Below are 20,970 nucleotides of genomic sequence, written 5' to 3'. Positions count from 1 at the left end.
GGAACATAAATGTTGCCCCTAATGTTTCAGTTCTTATGGCAACAAACTCTCCATGTTCTGAGTTGTCAAACATAACTTAGAGTCATGTATATCAGTAGGAACTCTGGTGACTGAAAAATATTGCTAAGGTATTTGGAGTTCTTAACAAAGATTCTAAAACACCTGGTAACTTTTGGGGAGTACCCAGGAACTGAGGGAAAAGTAGGTCTGCTTTCCAGATTAGTTATGATAGCTGACTCAGCTTAACAAGGTGCTAACAGTGTAACCAACCAGATGAACTGCTCCAGGACACTTGGTTTAAGAACTATATTTTATTTGGTTTGTTTTTTCAAAATCAAATGAAATCTGGCTTTAAGTTTCCACTGAGGAGAGTTAGAAGTCTGATGTCAATTCTGACTGCTCCCTTTTCCCACCCATCCTGTCCGGCGTGCCCAGAGCCCACCTTGGTCACCCACAATGGCTCATGGGGAACTCCCATTCTTCTTCTCCCAGACAGAGCGGCGCCCCCTGCTGGCCCATCACCACACCGCAGGCGCTGCTCCTCTACAGAAGGTACTAAGCGATCACCTCTTCCAAAGTCCTGTCTTCTCCTGAGTCCGAGTGGGAGTGGGATCCTGGCCTCCACAACCTGCCGGATCCCTCAAATCCAGGCGGAAGTCCTCTCTACAGAAGGCTATGGATTTGATAACTCAAAACAAAAAGGCTTAACTGTCCTTCCGGTGGGCTAGAGGGAAAATGGTCTTTTCATCAATTTTTGCTGAGACTGTAGCAGCAAAAAAAGACAAAATACCAATTAATTCACCACCAGCGCCTTCCAGTATAAAAGGTGAGTGACTGCTACTGTCACCTTCCCTTTGCTCTTCTCACTCTCCCTGCGGAGCTGGGACTGTTCAGGTGAGAATGTTCCCCTTTCCTCCTTGGGCTCTTGTTACAGTGTCCACATTTCTTCTGTATATTTTGATGCTGATGATTTGTAAAGCATCTATGAATTATATATACTGCTTGCCAACTCATATAAGAAGGTTTAGATAAAAATCTATGCTTCTTTTTCTTAGTACCATTTGTAAAAGAAAAGTAACTACGCTGAACTTCAAACTGGTATTTTCCTCCTCTTCACTCTCAAGCCCTTGAAACAAGTGTCATATCAAACAGCTCAGTCCTGAGTTCTTACTAATGTTTTCACCACTGCTTTGCCAAAGTTCAGGTTACAATATGGGGAAGACAGAGCAATGATAATTGTATAGGTAACCAAAGCTAAAGATTGTGTTAGACAAGTAGCGGTAAAGGTCTGAGTCAGGGCTTTCAGTAACTAGGCAGCAGACTTATAATGGAGAAACTGGGTTGGAAAAGGTTTTGTTCATTTTCAACAAAATATAATATTTTTTAAAAATTCCCTTTAATAGAAAAATGAAAGTTTTTCCAATACATTTGAAGAACAGATTTAATTGTTTCTTATCAAAGGAAAGCTTGTCAGGTTGTACATGCAATTCATCTCAAAATGGTTTACCTGCTATTGAGGATCAAAGTTAAGAATTATGTACTCTTAGTTTGCTTATCAAGAACACACATTAAAATTTAGGCTTGAACATGTTAGGTGGAAATGAATGAATAGAACATCTTCGCCAAGTGTGTTACTGGGCTGAGTTATTAGCAGACTCTATAAATTCTAAACTTGGTTATAGCAGTAAAACAATTTTTTTGTTTCTTGGTCTAAACCTAATGCTGAATAAATTTTAATTTGAGAAGATACCTGTTTTAGTATTAAACCAACACATTAAAATCCCACAGGATTTAGGCAGGAATTTATGAAATGCTATCTGATTGCTCTCTCAAATGTTGCCTTAAAGTAAGTAACAGTGGGTTCACCTGAGATCAAGTCCAATTTTTTCTCCACATTTACCTTTAAATCTTAATTCAAAACATCTTTGAATTTTCAAGATTTGGTTATCGTAACAGATAAAATAAAATATATTCATTTCTTCAACTCAGTGACTTGGATTCAGTTTGGTTGGAAAAACATGAGACACAATTTTAAAAGTATAACTCCTCTGCCTCTGATGTAATTAGAAAAGTAGCATTCCACGTGGTCTGAAAATAGAAAAATGTGGCAAAGAAGCCTGTAGCATGGCAGTCTTGAATTTAGGAGATTATTAATGATGTATATATAGACTGAGTCACAGAGACTTCAAGTATTGGTAATAAATGATAGCTTCGTAAGAAGGACTGAGTATGAATTGCTAATGTTATTCATTTTCTTTATCCATTATAAAGAAAAGATTGCCTCTCTTCCTCCAGACTAAGGTTTAGCTTTGTCTCTGTGTAATACCCAAGTGAAAAAATTTTCTTTCGACTAAGACACAGTTATGAACTAAACTGATTTATAGCCAGTTCAGAAGCCAAGAGATTAGCGCCAAAATAGGGGTGAGATAATAAAATACTGAACTTGGACAGAATCCAGATTGCTCAAAATATGAGTTGGGAAGAAACTGCTGATCAGCTAAGATAGACCACAAAGGCTTGTCTCTGGATCCACTATTAGTAAGAATGATGATTCAGACCCATTTGGGAGTTGCTTTCACTCAAGTTTTCTGTCTGCTTGTTCAAGTGGTATACCCCAAATTGAGAATACACAAATAGTTCCCATGCCTGGTGTCCCCTTATTTCTGAGGAAGGATGTTTTAAGTTCAGTTGTCAATCCACAGCTATGAGGAGCAGAGAATTATTTTAGACTTACTATCTCTAGGCTGGAGAAGGAAGCTTTAGCACTCAGGGTAGGCCTTATTTCCATTTAAGAAAATCCTTGCTTCCTCACGATTATAAATTTCCATGTTCATTTTCTACTGCTTCACTGGACATACAAATAGTCTGACTATGGTTCCCTACGGCTGTTTCTCATAATAAAACAAAATTCAAATATTTCCATGTTAAGAGACACAAGGGGGAGTAAATGGACTTTAGAATGCCAACTCTCATCCCATGAGGTTGGACTTCTTTTGACACTTTCTGATGATCAATTACATCCCACCATTGTTGGCTTCATTTGTCAGCACATACCAACCCAAGCATACAATGTGGCTTTCCCCTTCATTTCCTAGCTCATTGTTGAAACAAAACTGAAATATTGAAAGCTTAGTTATGTAGAAAAGGGAATAAATAGAGAATACATAGTTCAATAATGTGCTTTGCCAAGACCGGTTACCACTGTCACTTTGGGGTTCACTTGGAGGGCACTGTCACATCAATCCCAGCCTGCTCCATGTGGCAGCAACCATCTCCCCCCCACTGCCAAGAGGTTCTTCAAGCACAGCACGTGTTCAAAGTCCAGACTTCAAAAGGGAAGCTGAGACAAATTATGGTTTGTTTGAAAAAAAAAAATCCCTTGATCCCTCAGTGCTTCGATTGCCTCCCCAGAAAATGACATGGAATTAAATAAACACACTCTTCAAAAAGAAAGAAGAGTTTCAGGACTAAATAAAGGTCTGGGATGGTATAAGCAGATTCTGTTTAATATCAGGGTCTTGCCACATTCATCACTGAAAATAATGCTGGTAATTATTTTATGTACACTTGAATTCAAAATATATATGCTTAATGTAGCAATTTTAAGTTTAATTTCAAAAGGTGAAGCAAATATAAACACAGAAATGCATACAAGTCTTTTAAAGAGACATTACCTGCCCGTCAGCAGCTATATTCACAGGCAGAGATGTCCAATGACAACTGGCAGCTTGTGTACCCAGTAGCTGGTGTGGCCAAGAGAAAACCATGCCCAGTTGAACTTTGGGGGAAATGCTTAAACTTTTTATATGTATAAGTTAAGATGGCTGCAAGCCGGTCATTCAGTCTAACATTGTCAGCATATACAGACTATGGTGTTGGGTGATCTGAATGTTGGACATGCCTTTGAATCGCTGGTCATAGATGAAGACTTTATTTGGATGAGAGCTGGGAGTGGGGGCCGTGGGCTTTCTGGCTTCTGCTGGGAGTTAGACATCCATGGTCTCTGCCACGTCCCTCTAGCCCACTGACTTGAGCACTTGAAATGGTACATTCCTAGCCCCTAGTAGTATAAATTGATTCCATCTCCCTTTGCCTACCTCCTTCCCTCCATCCCAAATATTCTGCAAAAGTTGAGGCCTGCTGCAAGGGCTGATGTCATTGTCTGGGCAGAACTTTGTCCCAACATTCTCCCTCTTGTCCCTCTGGGATTCTATTCAGGAAGTGCTGGGCTGAGCAAGCAAAGCCAGTTAGCTCTGAGCAAACACGTGATGTGTATGGAGTTCGTCCTCATTTTGCCACTTACTGGCTCTGTTACCTAGAGCATCATTTGACCTCTCTGAACTCAAATTTCATCATCTGTAAAACACACATAGTAATAGTAACTACCTAATAGTGTTTTGCAGATGAAATAATGTCATACATATAAGATGCTTGTATCCTGTCTAGCAGAGAGGAAGTTCTCAATAAATTGTAGCTAACATCTTCCAGCAGAATAAAAAGCCCTACCTCGGAGGTTCTCCTCTGTACTGTACTCCTTCACTTGATCTTCTCCAGTCCAATGATCAGGTACATAATGTTTCCATGCTTTGTTCTACAAAATGAGTTGAAAAACAAGGAGCAGAGTCGTTATCTAACCTCAGGATAGTTATACTGGGGAAATGTTTTTTAAAAATACTGCTAATGGGCTTCCCTGGTGGTGCAGTGGTTAAGAATCTGCCTGCCAATGCAGGGGACACGGGTTCGAGCCCTGGTCCGGGAAGATCCCACATGCCATGGAGCAACTAGGCTCACGTGCCACAACTACTGAGCCTGCACTCTACAGCCCACAAGCCACAACTGCTGAGCCCGTGTGCCACAACTACTGAAGCCTGCGTGCCCTAGAGCCCGTGCTCTGCAACAGAAGCCACCACAATAAGAAGCCCACGCACCACAACGAAGAGTAGCCCCCGCTCGCCACAACTAGAGAAAGCCCACGCGCTATAAGACCCAATGAAGAATGAAGACCCAACGCAGCTATAAATAGATAAATAAATTTATAAAAAAAGAAAATACTGTTAATTTTTGTAGATTTCTTTCCAAAGATGAAACATGCCTCTTATTCTCTTTCACTAAAAGAAAACATAAGCTACAATCAGAGCCTGTCTGGCATTTTTTTAAATGCATAAACATGTGTTTACTATTGTGTAGAACAGCTGTAATTTGACTGCAGTTGACTGATTCTGATTATGTTTGGTTTATGTCCTTCAAGAGCAGTCACAGAGAATTTACTTATGTGTGTTTTATATCATTTTAAAAATTATCTTCACAAAGCCATTATGTGTGGAAATGTTCTCCTTCCTTTTACCTTCATTATTGTTTAGAAAAGCAATTGTATCATTCAAAGTGGCTATTGAGTCTATAATCTACCAAATTCATGGGGATGGTATTATAATCTTAGAATATATCAAAATTCAGAAGTAAATGAACTGCTTTGAATCATCATCTCATAACTATTTTAGTGCATTTATAAAGACCTACTAATGTTTCTGATGCTATAAATATATAATGTGACAAATATTATTTCAACATTAAAAGAAAATTAAAGAACTTAGTAAATCAGAATGAATCACTAGAGACTGCTAAGAAAAGAATATATGCAAGCATCATTTTAGGACTTCTTTTTTTCCTCTAACATCTTCTCCCTCATTCTTTTCCTCCCTTGGATTTTTTTATTCCTACATCTTTTTTAATTATTTTTTTAATCCTTATAAAGCTCAGGAATTAAATAAAACACAGGTCAGTTGCCATTTTAATAGGGATTTGAGAACAACAAAAAGATAAATGTACACAATGTTATTTTAATGACTTTTATGTTTATTTTCTATTAGAGAAATACATTTTTCATAAAGAATGCATTGTGTTGATCAGGCTACTGATGAACTCCTGGTGGGCTTCTGGTGAAGAAAGCAGCAAAGAAAAAAAGAAGAGAGAATTGTGGGGTGTATACCACGACTTAGGGTACACAGTCAATTACGAGGGGATAAAAGATGATACTTCAATGTTACTCATGAAAGTAAGATTCTTGGGTAGCTTTCAAATTAATATGCCAGCCCAGATTTTTTTGGCATAATGAGAACATCTTTTATGCGTCACAACAGATTTTGATTATAACTAAGTAAGTGAAAGCTCAGATATGCTGATAAGGTGACCTTTATCATAAAGTTTAAGAGTAATTGTCTAAAGTACTTTTAGAGAAGGCAAAAGATGAATAGGAATAAAGTATGTGAGTCATAGGGCTACCTGACCATATAATTCATGTTTATGTTTGAATAAAAATTGCAATTTCAAATACAAATAAAACAAAAGTCCACTTAAATGAGATGCTTATGTCATCACTTAATGCTTTTTTCCCCTCTACCAAGAATAATCAAGATTACTCTTTGGCTAAGTCAGACCTTATGCCCACAAATACTTTTGCCCCATAAGAATTTAGAACATTTGGACACACTGTTGTTAAGATGGCTTATAGTTATCTTATAGAAAGCATTCTTTCTTTTATTGCTTATAGCCTTATTTTTATGAAATCGCTGTTTAAAAAGTATGCTGTTTTATTTTGCAAGTTCCATCTAAACATGAAATCAAAATGGATTTATTTGTATATTTTGGTCAGATTTGGGGAATTGCATTCAGTGTTTGGTGCCATATCTAGAGTGGGGTGTTTTCAAAGTAGGCTGTGTCCTGGAGACATTGTACTTGTGCTCCTTTCAAAGGGCAAGAAATGGCCCTAGAAAGCAGTTCTATTTAAAAATTACCTATTGAAAACTCCCTTATCTGCCTACTGTATTTAGTTTTGTGGATGATACAGTGAAGTATTTGGCATTGACCTCATAACTTTTCTTTGGAAAAGTGCTTCTACAATTCTTTTTTCATATTTTCATGTTTTTTTTCTACGTAGTATGCTTTTTTCCTCCAACTCTTCCCTCATCATTTCTCTCCCCTTCTCCAAATTCTTTCATTCTTTAGAGCCAAATTCCAATGTCATCTCTCTCGTAAAAACTTACTTGAACCTACTTCAGTCATATATATATTTTTTTAATTTTTCACGGGAATTTTTCCATAACCGTCTTAGAGCACCTATCACTCTCATATGAGCCATGTGAGTGGCTAAGATTATAAGCTTTCATTGACGTGTGATGCCCAGGGACAGGTAATGATCTGGTACATTGCATGTGGTAAGTACTCAATCCATATATGTTCTAGAGATGTTGCCTGAATATAGAATTTTCCTAATATGTAATAATAAATTAATAACAAAAACTAATTGCATGCATGTATGCATGCATTTATACAACAGTTACAACACTAACAAGTTCATATTGATGACAGGGTCAGCTGGGGAGTTATTTAATTTGGTCACTGAAACTGATAAACTTACTAATTGTCACTATTTGGTCATTTTATTCATAATAATATGAATAGTTTGCATAATGGTCAAGTTTGCTTAAGAAGGACAAACATGATCAATATTAAAATCCAGTCTTGTCAAGTCACTGAACATCAGAAAGATGGTGCCAAACAACCTGTGACAAACTAAATCGTCATCAAGCAGATCTTATTTTTGGTCTTATATTTAGTATATTATGTGGCCCGACCCAAAATTTCCAAAGGTTTCACAGGAATAGAAGTGGAAAAAAGTAAAACAAAAAGCATGCATGTGAAGTACCAGAATTTTTAAAATTCTAGTACTAGTACACAACCATACTTACTGAAAGTTATGGATCTCTAGTCAAGGAAAATCCACTTTAAACTTACATAAAAGTGTGGAAATTTCAACATCAAGTCTTCAGAAATTACATTGAAATGAGACATTGAGATCCCTTCTTTGGACACAGTCTCTATTGCTATAGCAATAGTTTAATCATATATAGTCACAGAATAGAATTTTATTTCTGTGGACACATTCTCCATTCCTTCCAAGTATTCAAAGACAATACCCAACCATAATGAGAGGATGTTAATGAAAGAACATGATGCAAGAACACAGGCTACTCATTTCTACAGGATTCCATAGTTATCTGAAGTCACAGAGTGGTAGAAATTCTGTAGCACGCAGAAGCTGAAATGCCACTGAGAATGTTTCATGTTACCAACAGAAAATAGGAAAATGGAAACCAGCATGCATACTTCCTCTATATCATCTGCACTCAATAAATCTTGAGTTAAATTCTTACTTTATTTTTTCCTTATGACAAATATACTTAAGTAATTGGATGTTTCCATCTTATGGAACTGGGGATTTTACTCACATTGAAATTCACAATCATGGCTTTTCATATGGAAATGTCTATTCCTCAAGTATACCAGGAAAAAATCTAGTTTTTATTACTTCAAACTTAGTAAAGGAAGACCAAATCTTGGTGTCACATAATGTATAGTGCATCGTTTACAAGCATTTCAGATTATAAGGAAAATTTATTTACCACAAATATGATGATGGTTCCTTTGAAAACAAGCACATTTTAATAACTGAATCATAATGGATCTAAATATTTATAAAGGATATCTTAAGTAATATACTGAGTGCCTACAGGACATATTGCGTATAAGTACATATTGTGTATAAGTACATATTTAGGGAACAATGTTTGTATTCTGTGAATTTTGTATCTTCTTACTAATCTTCTTAATTTATCTCCTGACATATAAGCAAATTTAGGCTAAGCCTCTTTTATCCTGGATAGCGCATTTTGCCACACTGTCTCAAAACTGTTAACTACTTATACTATTGAAATGAGGAGCTAATAAATAATAAATGGAGAATAACAAGCCTACCTTTTTAATTGTTCTGTAACTTTATATTTTCACATTGCACACTGAATCACAAACACTCAAAATCATACCATAGAATTATTGGGGTGAAAGGGCATTTAAAAGGTCATCTAACCCAATGAGTTATAACTTTATTTCACCAACAGAACTCTTTTTTTCTAAAGAGCTTTGTATATGGGACCCCCAAATTTGAAACAGATGCATAGTGTAGCAGCTCTGGTTTAAGAGAAGTATGCTTGGCCTCATTCCCTGAAGCAGAACTCTGAAGTCCCCCAAAGCACGGTTTGATGACCACTGATCTGGGTGATTTGTGCAATCGGCTCAGGATCTTTTCTAAAACACTTTTTGCCAGATAATCATACTGTCACTTCTGTAATAGTTCCAGGGACAGGATACACTTTTTTTGGAAATGTATCAATCATTATGAAATAAAACTATCCCCTATATTAAACCTCCAAGTAACATTTCCCATTATCTAATTCTTGTTCTCTTTGATTATTTTATATAATAACCCTTCAGACATTTGAAGGCAGTGTAGCCCTATATCAATCTGGGCAGAAATAAACTTGGCTAAAAGTGTTTACATTTCCTATCTAAAGGAGTGAAGTACGTTCTGGCCTCTGCTTTGATCTCCTTGGGTTATGCTTTGTCCAAGAGACAGAGTGGCTCTGCCCTTTGGTTGTAGTCATGAGCAAAAAGGAATCATATAATGAAATCTAGATGAAGTTTGGGTTCTGATTAAAGGAGCCCCAGGAAGATATAAAGAGTCTAATATTTTCAAGACCTTGGGATCAGCAGGTATCAAAAACCAGTCTCAAAGCAAGGGGGACGAAAATGGTAATTAGACAAGACAGATGAAAACAGTTTGGGAAACAAAATAGATTGAAAGTTGAAACCTTATGTTGAAGGCAAAGAACATTTTATGGAGGACTTTATCTCATATACAGGGAATGCACTAATTAAATATGATAAATGTTTATGTGTTTCACCTGCTCTGAGAGCCATCAATCTAACTATAAAAGTCTAATGGAATCTTCCAGGTCCATATTGTTATCAATAGCTATACCTGTCATCCATTTGTTTGGGGTAGTAACTCTGACATTTGAATTCTCAGCCCAGTATTTTTCAGTTGTTCTTTTCAATCTGCAGTAGTAACACTGCTGCAAGCTGAATACTTCCCATCTATCTCCTTCTGGCCCTTACTTCTCATGGATTTTTCAATCAGTTAGTGGGTTCAAGTTCTGTTCTATTTACTTTCCATTATGCCATCATTGTTTTCTTAGGAAGTGAGGTTGGAGGTTACCCCAGTTTGGGAGCTAGATTTTCAATGTTTAAGAATGAGTAAACTGAAAAAAAGTCAACAACAGGAAATCCAGGAGCAACATCAGGCCACTGAGATACACTGGGACACAGGAGTACAAACAAAGCACAGAGGAGGGTGTAGAAGAGCATCTTCATCATCAGTGTCACCATCAGTATCACACGAGTTAACATTATGGAGCACCTACTATCTGCCTGGCTTGGCTCTGACTTATGATACCTAATATAATTATTAGTATTTTATTTATTTTATGTACAAGTAATTAAGCGTGAAGTAATTAAGTTAAAAGTCCAGTATTATATAGCTAGTAAGTGATAAAGCCAAGATTTGAAAATAAACATTCTGACTTTGGAAGTCAAACTTTTCATTAAACAGCTTTATTGAGGTATAATTTATACACAAAGAACTACACAAATTTCTTGCATACAGTTGGATGAGTTTGGACATATGAAAACAGCTGTGATACCATCACAACAATCAAGGTAATAGACATATCCAACCCCTTCCAGAGTTCCTGCGTTTCTTATTTTGTGTATGTGTGGTAAGAACACTTAATATGAGATTTACCCTCTCAACAAACTCTGAAGTACACAATACCATATTGTTAACTACAGGCACTATGGTGCTGAGAAACCTGGATATCCACATGCAAAAAATTAAATTTGAACTCTTACCTTAGACCATACAGAAAATCAACTCAAAGTGGATTAAAGACATAAACATAAACCCTGAAACTGTATAACTCCTAGAAGAAAACATAAGGGAATATTTCTTGACATTGGTCTTGGCAATGATTTCATGGATATGACACCAAAAGCATAGGCAACAAAAGCAAAAATAGACAGGAGGGACTATATCAAACTAAAATGCTTCTGCACAGCAAAGGAAAATATCGACATAATGAAAAGGCAACCAACCTACAGAACAGGAGGAAATATTTGCAAACCATATATCTGAAATCAGGTTAATTTCCTAAATGCATAAGGAACTCCTTCAACTCAATAGCAGAACAAACAACCCAATCTAAAAAATGGGCAAAAGACTTAGACATTTCTCCAAAAATATCAAAAACGTACTATATGAAAAGAGGTTCAACATTATTAATGATCCAGGGAATACAAATCAAAACCACAATGAGATATCACCTCACACTGGTTAGAATGATTATCATCAAAAAGTCAAAAGACTGAAAGTGTTGCAGAGGATGTGGAGAAAAAGAAGGCCTTTGTACACCGTTAGCAGGAATGTAAATTGGTACAGCTACCATGGAAAACAGTACGAAATTTCCTCCAACAATTAAAAACAGAACTATCATATGATCCAACAATCCCACCTCTGGATATACACCCAAAATAATTGAAATTAGGATCTCGAAGAGATATCTGCACTCCCATGTTCACTGCGGCACTACTCACAAGAGCCAAGCTATGGAAAAAAAACAAACACTCTTAGAGAAAATGGGAGCTGAAGAAGAGACAGGAAGGAAAAATGAAGGAGAAAATATAAGTATAGGGCACAAAAACAAAAAAAACTCAATTACTGACTTGTCAACTGCATTAGGGATTGTTAAATCAGAACTGGCATGCATAAATTTAAATACATGATGAAGAGAGCTGGGAGGATATTCCAGGATGTGAGAGACGGGGAAAAGCTGGAAAAATCAATGAAGAGGAGAACGTACAGAGATCAATCAACATTAGTATACTTGCTATACTTGACGAGAACAAACAGAACAGAAATGATAATCAAGAATATTACAGGAGGGTTCTTTCCTGAAATGAAAGGAAATTGAGTGATCAGATACACATGCTTCACTATATATCATCAAATGAAATTAAATGAGATAGGAATTTAGACACCCCAGAGTGAAATATTTTAATCAAGTCATTCTGAAAAGTACAAAAATCAGATTGACTTTCACTTAAAAATGAAAAAGTTTTGAGATCCAGGAGTTATATAACAAACATTGACTGTCATTCATGTAGGAAAGCAAAGAAAGACAAAGGTAGATGTATAAGAGCTGAAAAAAGTAAACTTTAACCATAGAGGTTTCCTGAAACTTTTTAGTCAGAATTAAAGTGAAGGCATCAGGAGCAGGCAAGTCACAGTACATAGGATCAATAATGAGGACTGAAATAATTTAACGTAAAATTGAAGGTAGTTTATTATAAAAACAGATGAAAGCAGAATATCATTTGTCAAAAGTAATTACAGTTACTGAATAAATATATGAATATAATGAGAATTAGAGTATACTTTTCCAGATTTGGGCTAAAACATCTGAAATTCAGAAAATCTGTTCTATCCAAAGGATAACTATATTCTCAGATTTGCTAGGAGAAAATAAGCAGAGTGTTTACACTTTGAGGTTGATATTTTTAAAAATATAGATGTAAGTATGATGTGTTTTAAAACTCTATTAAGGAGGACAATAACTGAATTAAATAACGAAGCATGTATACCTCTCCTAATCACTAAAAAAAGAAAATAAAAGAAAAAAGGAAAGAAGATTGAGAACAAATGCCATGTAATACACGATTTTAAAAAAAGAGAGAAAAGCACACTGTTGCATAAAAATCAAAATATATAAATGAAAATGAAACTCCATAAACTATATCCAAGTTAAAAAAATAGAGCCTCAGATTTGGTTAAAAAGGTAAATTGGAAAGAAATATAAACTAGAGGTTTAACAGTAGAAAGATGGTTAATAACAAGCCAAGCAAATATTTTGTTTTAAAATGTTAATGTCCAATATTGGCAAAAGTGTTACAAAATGAACACTGTAGTATAATCTTTGTGTATTGGTCAGCTTTTTTCTTGTCTATGCTGGGGTTACATCAAAATGTCAATGGATTACAAAATTAATATTACATGTGAATTACGGTTCTGTTCTTCTCCACTTGGCTCCTTCATTCTGGGATACAGGATGAAGTAGCAGATATTGTCTGGGACTTATTCATGTTCTAGAAGGAACAAGTAACGAGCCAGACAATGACTTGTCAAGCTTTTGCTCAGCACTTAACGTTCACATTTCATTGGCCAAAGCAAGTTACACATCTAAGTCTGAGGTCAACGGGTTGGAAATTATATACTTCCCACTGAAAGGGGCACTGCACATGAAAAAAGAATCAATCAAAATATAACTATCCATTGGTAAGCACCAAAATCATGGTGATACTCAAAATACATACACACTTTTAATAATGGAGATCATGGCACACTTCACTGCATAAAGCATGACAATGTCAAAAGGTACAGAATCTTCTCACCTGAGAGACTGAATAATTTGGGGTAGTAATGAAATCTCCCACACTAGTAAGAATGTAAATAAAGGCAAACTTTAAAGAAGTTCAGTTATAAATATAGACCAAAGTCCTTCCAGTGGCTTAGTCTCTTTCCCTAGTACACAATTATTTTCCTAGAACTTTATCCTAAAAAAATTGCACAGATAGTTCATATATAAAATTTCATCATAATTTAGGGATACATCAAAATATTATTCATAGTAATAGGTCCTTAATTAAATAAATTACATCTTTATAGGCCTATATAGCCTTTAAATTTAAAGTTATGTAAAATTGTTATCATATGTGATAAAAACCTACAATGTGCCCTGATTTCCATTATTAAAACATGTGTTTGTGTGTGTGTGTATGTGTGTGTATCACCATGATTTCAGGGTTTACCAATGTACAGTTGAATTTTGGGTGATCCTTGTTTTCTCATGTATGCTCTTCCTAGTGGACTATTATTTGCTTTGAGATTTAGAGTTAGCAAATAAGGGGCTCACAGTAGTCATTCAATAAGTAATTGAATAAATGAAGGAGTAAATAAATGAAAATGCAAGGACATTGTATTGTATTTAAGAATCATCTGAGTTTATATTTAAAATGCAAAAAATTCTTCTCACCACAGAATATCATGAAACAGAATGTGATTCAGACATCAGTGGTCAAAGGACTACACCGGGATATAGTAGACTATACTAGCTATAGCGTCAGACAGTGTAATAAAACAATAGTTACTGATCTTTATTAAGTGCTTTCCATTTGCCTGGCATTGTGTTAGTATCTTTACAGACAATATCTCATTGAAGCTTCTTACCAATCCTGTATGTTAGGTATTTCTATTATAACTCTCTTAAGAGCCAAACTGAGGGAGCTGAGAGATAATAATAGTCTCCCAAAATTTCACATTTAGTAAGTGACAAAGCAAGGATTTGAAACCGGGCAGTCTGACTCCAAAGAGTCATTGTTAGCCCCACCTTATAGTTTACTCGTATTCTCTTAAGGGAAGATTCCCAATTTACTGAATCTTTGTGTTGTTTAAAACTCTACAGACACATTTTCTGTGGTAGCTTCTTACAAGTGAATAATCTCATCAATAAGATATAATTTTTTTCTAATTTTATACTTTAAAGGCATTTTTAAAATTCTAAGTTTAAGAAGGCCTTGATGTCAGACATGTGTATGTGACCCACACATTAATTAATTCATCAGTTCTCACCTCTTGCACCCTATTTGTGACTATTGCTTTAATTTAAAAATGCTCTTCAATCATACTTAGAAATCAAAGTATTAGTGGAAAGGTTAGAGAGAAGACACAAACAGCTTTGTATTTTACCTCAAGATTCCAGTTTCTTTTTCCTCTCATAGCTTCAGTGTCTAAGTTTCTGATGGTTAATACAACGTGAAAGAATTGGGAATGAATTCACTAAGCCTCCATCCTACAGAAACTTATACATGGTTTAACAAAACCATTACTTCTGGGGAGCTTGGCTGGCTATACAAAAAAAAAAACCCACCGTGCCTTCTTTTTTTAATTTAGTTATGCTGGGGGTTGAAATATCTTCATTATGGTATCCAGTGATTTTTTTTTTCAAAAGCTTTACTTATACAGCGGAAATAAAAGCAATGAGTTGAGTCAACCAATTCGACAGGTAGTTTGAGTTCATATACATGAAACAACTAGTTAATTAGCTGTATCATTCATTTTCATCCAATTGTTTTGGCATTGAAAAGTCAGAGCCTGGGCTTTTCGAAAGCGACATATGCCTTCCTATGTTATGAGTGAACTTTTATCTTTCAAATTAGAAACAAAAACAACAACAAAGAGAAAGCACATTTCTTTTGGTCTACTCCATATGGGTAACTGACATTATCACAGCTAGAGTTGAGCACAGCCTAGAATATGTAATTTCTTTTTGTAAAATATTATTTTCATTTTGGGAAAAAGCAGTATTTGGCACTGCATCAATTCCGCTGCTTTTGTTCATCATTTGTTTGAACAAAAGTAATTATGTTTACAACAAATTAAGCAGCAGAATTTTTCTTTTGTTTTCTGGTAGTGTATTTTACATTCAACTACCAGTTATATCACTAAATATGTCTGGTTTTCATTATTTTCATGAGAAAAGCAATATTCATTTTTAAAAATTTAGGTACAGCATGCCCATAGTTTTTGGTTTTATTCATGAAAACTAATAATTATTATATTGAAAAAGTCTATACAAATGCCTCAAAAACAAATTATTAAATACCCATGACTACTGATTTTGAGGTAAATTTTAAATGAGTAAACCTTTAATGAATACTGAGTAAATTTTAATATATTAAATGTGGCAAAATTATTTCTTTGTCACCATACTTTAGCACCAAATTGAACTTAACATGTTCCAAATAATAGTTGCCATTGATGAGAGTCTTATGATCCCTGAAAAATTCAAGTGTTTCTCAGGCATGACCTGTGGCCAAAATATGTGATACAGGATGTGGAGCTTTTAATATTCACATTTTATTGATCAACTTCTACTGATTCTCCATGGTCACTTTAGTATAGATAGATTAAAAATTCCTAAATTTTATTTTGAGTAACAGGTACAAATTCAAATCTAAAAGTTGAGTGTTAGGTCAATCATAATCTTTTTCTTAAACTTTTACCAAGATCACAAACAAAATTAGACTCATATTTTTTATAACGGTATCCATGGGGGAGGGATTGGTTCCAGGACCCCCCCATGCCCAGCAGATACCTAAAGCTATGGATGCTCAAGTCCCTTCTATAAATGACATAGCATTTGCCTATAACCGGTGCACATCCTCTCATATACTTTAAATCATCTCTAGATTACTTATAATAGCTAATATAATGTAAATGCTGTGTTGTAAATACAATGTAAATATTTGCTGATGCACAGCGAATTCAAGTTTTGCTCTTTGGAAACTTCTGGATTTTCTTTTTGAATATTTTTTATCCTTAGCTGATTAAACCCATGGATACAAAGGGCCAACTGTATTTGACTTTAAAAGCCTCCGTTTTATTTACCACAAAAATTACCAGTGTTTAAAAGAAAAAGGTAATTTTCTCAAGTTCAGTTATTCTACAGGGCATTATCAAAAGGTAATACATCGTGTATCCATTATGAAACTTCATCACATGACTTATTTACTATGTCTCAGTTTTCTTAAGAGACAGAAAAGTAAAATGATAACACCTTCCTTTATTTAAAAAGGATTCCTTTATTGATTTGTTTGACTGATGTTGCTTTTGTGGGGTTTTGTCATTATTTTTAAGTGATATGTTCTAGAATCTGATTATGAAGTATAATCTTGGATGTTAAACTACATAAAATTTTAAATATAAAAAAGATTCTTTAAAAAAATTAATTAACTTGATTCTTCAGAGCCACTGAGCAGAAAGTACAGAGTTCCCATATACCCTCAGCCCCCATATACAAACAACCTTCCCCACTATTAACATCTTACACTACAGCAGTACATTTGTTACAGTCAACCTACACTGACACATCGTTATCATCCAAAGTTCATAGTTGATATTAGGATTCACTTTTGGTGTTGTATATTCTGAGTTTTAACAAATGTATAATGACATGTATCTAATATTGTAGTATAATACAGAATACTATATTGCCCTAAATATCCTCTGTTTTCATCCCTCCCTTCTCCCCAGTCCCTGATAACCACTAGTCTTTTTTTGGTCTCCATAGTTTTGTCTTTCCCAGAATGTCATTTTGTTGGAATCATACAGTGTGTAACAATTTTAGATGGGCTTCTTTCACTTGTAATATACATTTAAGTTCCTCCAAGTCTTTTCATGGCTTGATAGCTCATTTCATTTTAGCACTGAATAATATTACATTATCTGGTGTACCATAGTTTATTTTTCATTCACCTAATTGAAGCACATCTTGGATGCTTCCAGCTATTGGTAATTATGAATAAAGCTGCTGTAAATAATTGTGTGCAGGTTTTAATGTAGACATGTTTTCAACTCCTTTGAGTAAATTCCAAGGAGTGTGATTACTGGATCATATGCTGAGAATATTTAAATTTGTAAGAAACCACCAAATTGTCTTCGAAAGTGTCTGTGCCATTTTGCATTCCCATCAGCAGTGAAAGAGAATTCCTGTTGCTCCACAGTCTTGCCAACATTTGGTGTTGTCAGTGTGCTAATTTTGGCCATTCTAATAGGTGGGTATTGGCATCTCGTTTTAATTTGCATTTTTCTGATGACCTATGATATGAAACATTTTCACATGCTTACATGCCATCTATATATCTTCTCTGGTGAGGTATCTGTTAAGATTTTTGGCTCATTTATTAATTGGGTTGTTTGTTTTCTTATTCAGTTTTAAGGTTTTTATATATTTTGGATAACAGTCCTTTATCAGATGTGTCTTTTGCAAATGTTTTCTTCCAGTCTGGCCTGGCTTCTTATTTTCTTGACATTCTCTCTCACAGAGCATAAGTCTTTAATCTTCATAAATGTCTTTCTTTCATGGATCATGCTTTTGGTGTTGTATCTAAAATGTCACCACCATACACATGTCATCTAAGTTTTCTCCTATGTTATCTTCTGACATTTAAGTCTATGATCACTTGATTTATTTTGCAAAGTGTGCAATGTCTGTTTATAGATTTCATTTTTTTTTTTTGCATGTAGATGGCTAGTAGTTCCAGCACCATTTCTTGAAAGATTATCTTTACTCCACTGTGTCATCTTTATAACTTTGTCAAAGATTATTTGACTGTATTTATGTGGGTACATTTCTGGGCTCTATTCTGTTTCATTTATATATTTGTGTATTCTTTCACCAATACCATCCTGTCTTGATTACAGTAGCTTTACAGTAATCATCAAATTGGGTAGTATCAGTCTTCTGACTTTGTTCTTGTCTTTCAAAATTCTGTTGGCTATTCTGAGTCTTTTGCCTCTCCATATAAACTTTAGAATCAGTTTGTCAATATCCACCATATAACTTGCTGGGATTTTGATTAGGATTGTGTTAAATCTGTAGGTCCATTTGGAAAAAAATGACATCTTGACAATACTGTCATCCTATCTGTGAACATGAAGTATCACTCCTTTTATTGAGTTTTTCATTTCATTCATCAAAGTTTTGTAGTTTTTCCCATATAGATCTTGAATATATTTTGTTAGATTTACACTTAAGTACTGATTTTTGAATGTTGAACCAACCTTGCATACCTGGGATAAATCCTTCTTGGTTGTGTTGTAAAATTCTTTTTATGTTGCTGGATTTCCTTTGCTAATATTTTGGTGAGGATTTTTACATCTATGTTCATGAGATATACTGGTCTATAGTTTCCTTTCTTGAAATGACTTTGTTTCTGGTACAGTCATATCTCATTTTATTGTGCTTTGTTTTATTGTGCTTTCAGATACTGTGTTTATTACAATCTGAAGACTTGCAGCAACTCTGAATCGAGCAAGTCTATTGCCATTTTTCCAGCCACATTTGCTCACTTTGTGTCTTTGTGTCAGTTTGGTAATTCACTCAATATTTCAAACTTTTTCATTACCATTATATTTGTTATGGTGGTCTGTGATCAGTGATCTTTGATGTTACCAATATGACTTGCTGAAGGCTCAGATGATGGTTAGCAGTTTTTAGCAATAAATTATTCTCTAATTAAAATATGTACATTTTTAAGACATAATGCTATTGTACATTTAATAGACTACAGAATAGTATGAACATAACTTTTACATGCACTAGGAAACCAAAAACTTTATGTGACTCACTTTACTGTCATATTCACTTTGTGGTGGTCTGGAACCAATGCACAATATCTCCAAAGTATGCCTGTATTTGGGTAATTCTGGTCTCATAAAATGAGTTAGGTAGTATTCTCTCTGCTTTTATCTTTTTGATTAGTATTATCATGGTGTATTTTTCTCCATCTATTTACTTTTAATCTATATATGTCTTTATATTTAAAGTAGAACTCTTGTAAATAATGTACAGTTGGGTCATGTTTTTTCATCCACTCTGACAATCTCTGTCTTTTAATAGGTATGTTTAGATAATTGACATTTAAAGTGATTAGTGATATAGCTGGATTAATATCTACCATAGTTGTTACTATTGATATTTTCTATATATTGCTCTTGATCTTGGTTCCTATTTTCGTCTTCTACTCTTTTTCTTATTTATTTACTTTTAAATGAGCATTAAATATGCTTTCATTTTCTCTCCTTTCTTAGCATATAAATTATACATCTGTATAATTTTTACTTTTTTCACTGGTTGCCCTAGAGTTTGCATCATACATTTACAACTAATCCAAGTCCACTTTCACATAACACTATACTATTTCATGGGTTGTGCTAATACCTTATAGAAACAAAGTAACCTTAATTCCTCTCCGCCATCCTTTGTATCCTTTATTTCACTTATACATAAACATACATATATACTTAGGCATACATACACAAATGTGTATATATGTAAAAATAAGCATACATAATTAAATACATTGTTGCCATTATTATTTTTGAATAGTTAATTATTTCTTGGATCATTTAAGAATAAGAAAACAAAAGAATAAGAAAAGTAAAAACTCTTATTTAATATTCACTCATTTCTTTTCTGATGCTCCTGCTTTTTTATGTAGATCTGATTTTTTGACCTATATCAACTTCCTTCTCTCTAAAGAACTTCTTTTGCATTTCTTGAAGGTCAAGTCTAATGGCAAGAAATTATCTTGATGTTTGTTTATCTCCGTAAAATCTTTATTCCTCCTTCTGTTTTGAAGACTAATTTCATAGGGTACACAATTCTAGGTTAATAGTTTTTTCTTCTCTCAATACTTTATTTCAGTTTGCTCACTTGCTTACATGATTTCTGAGGAAAAATTAGGTGTAACTCTATTTTTGCTCCTGTATAGGTTCCTCTGGCTTATTTCAAGATTTTTTCTTTATGTTTGATTTTCTCAAGTTTGAATATGATATGCATAGGTGTCATTTTTCTCCATATTTATCTTGCTTGCCGTACTCTGACCTTCCTGAGTCTGTAGTTTGGTGTCATTAATTTGGGAAAATTTTCAGTCATTATTGCTTCAAATATTGCTTCTGTTCCTTTCTCCTTCTCTTCTGGTATTCCCATTACATGTATGTTACACCTTTTGTAATTATCCTGCACTTCTTGGATATTCTGGGGGTTTTGGTGGGGGGGGGGGTCCAGTCTTTTTTCTCTTTGTTTTTCAATTTAGGAAGTTTCTATTGAGATATCCTCAAGCTAGACATTCTTTCTTCAGTGATGCCTTGTCTAGCAATGAACGTATCAAAGGTATTCTTCATTTCTGTTACAGTGTTTTGGACCTTAAGCATTTCTTTTCATTCTTTCTTAGAATTTCCATCTCTGTGCTTCCATTGTCCATCTGTTCTTCATCCTGTCTACTTTATCCATTTGAGCCCTTAGCATATTAAACACAGTTGTTTTAAATTCCTGGTCTGGTAATTCCAACATCTCTGCTATATCAGTCTTTCTTTGCTCTGACTTTTCAAACTATTTTATG

At 34.6% G+C, this 20,970-nt stretch overlaps 1 pseudogene; it reads left to right on the top strand.

Moving 5' to 3' along the window:
- The first annotated feature begins 463 nt into the window (after window positions 1–463).
- LOC118905014 overlaps window positions 464–20,970 on the top strand; it is a 46,281-nt pseudogene continuing 25,774 nt past the window's right edge.

This window comes from Balaenoptera musculus, chromosome 12, assembly GCF_009873245.2.
Source record: "Balaenoptera musculus isolate JJ_BM4_2016_0621 chromosome 12, mBalMus1.pri.v3, whole genome shotgun sequence".
Classification (NCBI taxonomy): Eukaryota; Metazoa; Chordata; class Mammalia; order Artiodactyla; family Balaenopteridae; genus Balaenoptera; species Balaenoptera musculus.
Note: the sequence above shows the minus strand (reverse complement) of the source record. Positions and strands in the feature narration are given on the sequence as shown.